This window comes from Sphaerodactylus townsendi, linkage group LG05 (assembly GCF_021028975.2).
Source record: "Sphaerodactylus townsendi isolate TG3544 linkage group LG05, MPM_Stown_v2.3, whole genome shotgun sequence".
Lineage (NCBI taxonomy): Eukaryota > Metazoa > Chordata > Lepidosauria > Squamata > Sphaerodactylidae > Sphaerodactylus > Sphaerodactylus townsendi.
This window is the reverse complement of record NC_059429.1, coordinates 5,299,361-5,306,540: the sequence shown is the minus strand read 5'-3', so window position 1 is coordinate 5,306,540 and position 7,180 is coordinate 5,299,361.

Genomic DNA, 7,180 nt, shown 5'->3' with positions numbered 1-7,180 from the left:
TGGCAGATTTCCCCCTGGAAATTATTAAATGCAAGTAGATTTCCTTTTACTCAATATTTTACTTCCTGTTTTGTGCATCTATGTTTTTTAAAAATCATTTTTTACTATTGCTGTATTTATTTTATTTGCTTAATTATCCCCAGTGGTTTTGTTCACAGTTCATTCCTTTTATAAAAGCATGTTCCTAAAATATTGTTACAACTTGGACCTAGTGCGTTTATGTCCTAACTGGGATGGATCAGGCCTGGTTAGTACTTGGATGGGAGTCCACCAAGAACATCCAGGGTTGCTATGAAGAGGCAGGCTGTGGCAAACCACCTCTGAGTGGGTCTCTCACCTTGAAAACCCTGCAACCCTAAGTCAGCTTGATGACGGCACCTTCCACCACCAGCAACAGCGGCCTTTGTAGAAAACCCTTCTTGAGTAATTCAGTTTTGCATAGTTTGCAGAAAGTCAGGGGTGGGGGGAGCCTCCTCAGGCAGCCTGCTCCGCAAGACAAGGAGAAGGAGAAGGAGAAGGAGAAGAAGAAGAAGAAGAAGAAGAAGAAGAGAGAAAGAGAAGAAGGAGGAGGAGGAGAAAAGGAGAAGAAGAGAAGAAGAGGAGGAGGAGGAAAGGAGGAGGAGGAGGAGGAGGAGGAGGAGGAGGAGGAGTTTGGATTTATATCCCCCCTTTCTCTCCTGGAGGAGACTCAAAGGGGCTTACAATCTCCTTGCCCTTCCCCCCTCACAACATACACCCTGTGAGGTGAGTGGGGCTGAGAGAGCTCCGAGAAGCTGTGACTAGCCCAAGGTCACCCAGCTGGCGTGTGTGGGAATGTACAGGCTAATCTGAATTCCTCAGATAAGCCTCCACAGCTCAGGTGGCAGAGCTGGGAATCAAACCCGGTTCCTCCAGATCAGAGGGCACCTGCTCTTAGCCACTGCTCTTAGCCACTACGCCACTGCTGCAGGTGAGTGGTGGTCAATCCTGTCTATTTGAATGTAAAGCTGCGAACCTTCTTCAGGAAGCCAACCTGGGCAGGGACAAACACTTGTTATATTGTTGAAGGCTTTTACAGCCAGAATCACTGGGGTGTTGTGGGGTTTCCGGGCTGTATGGCCGTTTTCCGGTAGCATTTTCTTCTGACGTTTCACCTGCATCTGTGGCTGGCATCTTCAAAATGCAGGTGAAACGTCAGGGGAAAATACTACTGGAACCCGGCCATACAGCCCGGAAACCCCACAACACCCCACTTTTTATATTGCCCAACCAAGTAAGAGGGGTTCTATGGTCCTTTCCCCACTTACCCTTGTCGGAGGGTTGCTGCGCGCAATTCCCAGCGCGCGCAATTCCTGGCGTGCGCCCTGGCTTCCCCACGACCCATTTGAAAAGGCGCCAGGAATTACGCACGCTGAGGGGGCGCGAGAGAGGCAGCGTCGGGGCGGCTTCGTTCTCGCCACCCCTGAAGTGGGGAGTGCAGCTGGACCCCGCGCTACTTTAGGAGAGTAGCGCAGGGCTTAAGGTAAGTGGGGAAAGGGCCTATGTTAGACCGCAGAGTTATTCCAGTCTGTATAATATGCAACCCACTTCCAGGCTCAGGGGGATTTTGCAGCTGTCATATCTGTAAAGTCTACAAGCCATCCAAATGCAGGGAGAAGAATCCTGCCTCCTTTCCCTCGAGGTCTCAAGTCATCCTCTTGGCCCACGAGCCTCTTTCCACAGCTGCACTGCTACCTGCTAATTAAATGTTTTCATTCTCTGCTGCCCAATTAAGTGTGAATTAATCCATTTTAATGAAGCTGCCTCTGCCCCAGCCCAAATCCCGAGCTTTTGACTGTTTCTTTGCCAAATGCTTGTGAAAGCTAGAACCCTTTCAACACTGTCACCAAATCCAGCTCTGGTGCGTTTGCAATTGCACGCTGAAGCTCAGCTGAATGGTCAATGAGAGCCGCTTTAAGATCTGCTTCAAGGATTTGGACCAAGATGTGCAATAGTATGAGGAAATCCAAGAAAGGGGGATTTTTAAAATTTTCTCAGCATACAGAGACCGTAGGAAAGTCCTAAAGCAGTTTATTTCTTACAACGTGGAGAGTAACAATAAAAAGCTAGAGAGCTCAGATCCAGGACCTATATCCTTCAAACCCCCCCCCCCCCGTTTCGCCCCACACCAAACGTCCACTACAGTTTCTACAACATTTGCACTACAGAGCTTCAAAGAACCTGGGAACCGTTCACACCTTCTTGTAGATGAGCTGGTGCCAGGAGGTTGCCAGGAAGGGAAGAGGGAAACAGGAAAGCATTTACAGGAAAACATTTGCAATTCCCACACAGCAAGACATCTGGTACTGACAGGCATGGTCCTGACAGCTGCAGGCCATCGACCAGAGAACTGTCCGGAAACAAGGTCCATCTGCCCTTAACGGGATTTCCCAAAGTCCAAGGAATGGGCAGACCAAGGCAGGGAGAGGTCTGGAGGAAGTGAGTAAGGAGGGTGCCTCACCAAGTGGCACAATTTCAGGAAACTCTTGAGGACCCTCTTTGGGGGTCTCACGGCCAGTCTCCTCCTCCTCCTCCTCCTCCTCCTCCTCATCATCATCATCATCATCAGACAAGAGCAACAGTTCAGCAGGAAAAGTAGAAGCCATCAGGCAACCTTGAACAGTAAACTATCAAAGGCTGCACAGATGAAAGGGAGATTTTCCCTAATGTAAGGAATCCAACTCAGTTCAGACAAATATTGGAAACAGTATCAAACAAAACCTTTATTTGCAGACTAATGATCTCTTAACAGCAGCAAGGGAAATTCTACAGCTCAAACACACAATACAGTAGTCATATAGTAAGTTCAACCCTCCCTACCACCCCCACAAGGCCACAATAATATCAGTAGAAAGGAGCAGCGAAAGAATACAGCAACAGAAACGTTAGTTACACAAAGTGATTCTCAAGCTCAAGCCAGGCCATTGGCCAACAGTGATAACACAGCTGCAGAAACCCGATTGTCAGACACAGTAGAAAGTCAGCTCTTAAGAACATAAGAATATAAGAACAAACCAGCTGGATCAGACCAGAGTCCATCTAGTCCAGCTCTCTGCTACTCGCAGTGGCCCACCAGGTGCCTTTGGGAGCTCACATGCAGGATGTGAACGCAAGGGCCTTCTGCGGCTGTTGCTCCCGATCACCTGGTCAGTTAAGGCATTTGCAATCTCAGATCAAAGAGGATCAAGATTGGTAGCCATAAATCGACTTCTCCTCCAGAAATCTGTCCAAGCCCCTTTTAAAGCTATCCAGGTGAATGGCCATCACCACCTCCTGTGGCAGCATATTCCAAACACCAATCACACGTTGCGTGAAGAAGTGTTTCCTTTTATTAGTCCTAATTCTTCCCCACCCACCCCCAGCATTTTCAATGAATGCCCCCTGGTTCTAGTATTGTGAGAAAGAGAGAACAATTTCTCTCTGTCAACATTTTCTACCCCAGGCATAATTTTATAGACTTAAATCATATCCCCACTCAGACATCTCCTCTCCAAACTAAAGAGTCCCAAACGCTGCAGCCTCTCCTCATAGGGAAGGTGCTCCAGTCCCTCAATCATCCTTGTTGCCCTTCTCTGCACTTTTCTATTTCCTCAATATCCTTTTTGAGATGCAGCTCTTGACAGTTCCCTTATGGCAATTTAAAATATAAATTATTGAAAAATTGCATTTTTTCTACTGCCCAGCCCCAGTTATAAGCAAATAAATTGCTTTTTGCTATAAAGTGTTAAATGGATGATTATTTTTTTAAAAAAAACAGTCTATATTGCGAATATAAATTGGGAAATCTGGTCAGACTGGTCTGCAAGTAAACTTAATTATGAATCTTGCAACTGGAAGGATCGGGGCACCCCAGGTTGGACGGTGCTTATGGCCCTGCCTGGGAGGTTAGGGATAACCTAATGAATCTTTAGTGCATCCAAAGGTTGGAATAGTGCATATGATCTCAGAGAGGGGTGGGGCTTGTGAGTCTGGGCCCATAACCTGTTGGGATAAGTGCTCCTGGTAGTTGGAGATTATCCCTTATGCATTGGATTAGCAGACTTGAAGCAAGGTGGCTTCATTACAGCAGAAGCCACTTACCTGGAAGTGAAATAATTATTGATGGATCCCAATGTGCGGCAAGCTTACACAAAAGAAAGTCGGAGTCAGTTGTAGTTTCTAATCTAATAAAAAGTGTGTTTATTAGCGAACTCCATTCTGGATAGAAAGGTAGGTAGATAGGGTCACTATGCTATCCTAATCTAGCTGGATGGAGATGGATGCGAGGAGCATCCATCCTCTCTCTAGGCATGGTAGGAAGAGAAGAGGAGTCAAGGAAGAAGCTGGAAGGAAGTCCCTGAGAGTATCAGTCTAACATCAAAGGGATAGAACCAGCATGATAGAGTAAAGGTGTCAAATCCCTAGGTCCCTATCTAGCCACTAGCTCTCTAGTAAAACCCCCTCTGTAGGTTGAGGCAGGAAACAGCATAAAGTCCTTCACTTCCAACAGAGAGAACATGAACTCCTGAAAGTACAAAGCAGCACATCCAGCCAGAATGCCTGCATGTGAGGCCCATGAAAACAGGAGGGGCACACGGCCAACAAATCAACCCTGCAGACAAGGACGCAGGTGTGGGGGGGTCTTGGGCTCAAATCCCCACATTACAAGTCCAAAGCTCCGCCCCCCGTTTGTGGTTTTTTTGTTTTTTTGTGTTTTTTCAGTTTTTGGCCTGCAGGGGGCGCAGTTTGTAGGCTAGCAGCACCAAAATTTCAGAGATTTGTTGGGAGACTCTCCTGATGATACCACCCAGGTTTGGTGAGGTTTGGTTCAAGGGGTCCAAAGTTATGGACTCCCAAAGAGGGTGCCACATCCCCCACTTTTTCCAATGGGAGCTAATAGTAGATGGGGGCTACACATTTGAGGATCCATAAATTTGGACCCCCTGAACCAAACTTCACCAATCCTGGGTGGTATCATTAGGAGAGTCTCCTAAAGATACCCTGAAAGTTTGAAGCTGCTAGCTTAATAATTGCACCCCTGACAGCAGGCACCCCCCCAAAAAAAAATTTCCCCAGATTCTCCTTCTAAATCCATCTCCTTCAGCATGGATTTAAAGGGAGAATCTGAGGTCCCCAGTTTAAACATCGAAAGTGATGCTGTTTCAGGGTGGGGGAGAATCCATCCCCAAACAGCATCACTTTCAATGTTGTTTTAACAGGGGACCCTAGATTTTCCCATTAAGGTGGATTTAAAAGGCGAATTTGGGCTCTCTAGTTTGAACACCATTAAAAGTGATGCTGTTTGGGGGTGGATCACAGCAGCCGCCCATTGGGGGAGGGGGCAAAACTCAAATTTTGCACCAGGCTCCATTTCCCTAGCTACGCCTCTGCCCAGAGGGGAGGGCCGAAGGGGCAGCCGGCTGCGAGCCCAGCTGGTGGGGGAGAGGGTGGGGCAGGGGAGCCTGCTGTCAACGGCCTTGGAGAGCTGCTTTTATAAGCACTGAGGCCTGGGGCGGGGCTTGGGGAGGTGTGGCCATGCCCCCAGGGGCGGGTGGGGGCGTGGCCCCCTGAACACCCCCTATAAAAAATCTATACCTATGTCCCTTGCCTCCTCGCCACCTTCAGGAGATTACGGCAAGCGTGCTAATTGAATCCAGATGCTTGCAGACATCTGACATTTGGTGAAGCTTTCAGAATTTGGCCTGCTTCCACTTTTAAGGGGTGGGGGAGAGATCTGTGCTAGTTGTGTCGTTGGGGACTTCCTGTGAGAGCGCAGGTCTTTGCAGCCGGCCTACTTTCCAACCACGCCCCCTCCCCATTCTACACAGCCCTGGCTTGCTGTCTCCCCTGCTTCACCATACCAAAGGAACAAGGGTGTTCTCTCTCTCTCTCTCTCTCTCTCTCTCTGTGGGTGGGTGTGTGGGTGTGGTAAAACTTCGTCCTGAGTTTGGGAGAGAGAATGTGGTTGTGATAAAGCGCCACATCATAATATCCACAGATGTAACGGCTCAGAAAAAGGGCTATGTTCCGGACCCACTGGGCTTCCGTCCACTTTGCGTCTGCCAGCCCGCTGAGGCCCTAAAGGTCAACTTGGGTGTAAACCTGGGTTTGACTCTAACCAGACAGATCTGGGCATGACTCTCTTGTTATCTTTGTTTTCAACCAGGATCCTATCAAACTCCGAACCAAAGAGGCACGAAGCCCATCAATAAGCAAAGAGCCTGTTGAATTTGCTGCACTCCCTGACGAGTATTTGCGAGTCATAACGGCGGGGGCCAAAGCAGTTACTCCACAGGGCCTTGCCCTGGGCAGAAGATACGGTGGCATCGAAGCCCCCATTATGAGCTTGCCTCAGTGTGATGTTCCAGCCACTGCATGATCCAAATGCAACAGATGTGGGGAGGGGACACAGTGGCACAGCCCCACCTTGGCCTGTGGTAGGGCCAGCCACTAGCCCCCCTGGGCATGCCAGGCACTGGCATAATGCCCATTGGGCAAGGTGGGCAGCTGCCCAGGGCATCACCTTGTGGGGGGCATCAAAATGCTGGGTTCGTTTTTGGGTATTTTTAGTGGTTTTCCATTTTTGGCCTGCAGGGGGCGCAGTTTTTAGGCTAGCAGCACCACAATTTCAGCGTATCATCAGGAGACTGTCCTTATGCTCCCCGCCAGGTTTGGTGAGGTTTGGTTCAGGGAGTCCAAAGTTATGGACTCCCAAAAGGGGTGCCCTATCCCCCATTGTTTCCAATGGGAGCTAATAGGAGATGGGAGCTACAGTTTTGAGGGTCCATAACTTTACCCCCCCTGAACCAAACTGCACCAAACCTGGGGGGAATCATTAGTGCAGTCTCCTGATGAGACCCTGAAAGTTTTGAGACTGTGCCTTCAGAAATGTGCCCCCCCAGCCTTCAACCCCCATTGACAGCAATGCAGAAAACTCAATGCAGAACAAAGATTCTTGGGCAAATTCCGGGATGTTCTTTCAGGGAGGGCATTTTTGGATGTATCGGCACCAAAATTTCAGGGTATCATCTGGAGACTGTCATGATGGCACCCCCAAGGTTTGGTGCAGTTTGGTTCAGGGGGTCCAAACTTATGGACCCTCAAAAGGGTAGCCCCCATCTCCTTAGTAAAGAATGTGGGATGGGGTACCCCTTTTGAGGGTCCATAAGTTTGGACCCCCTGA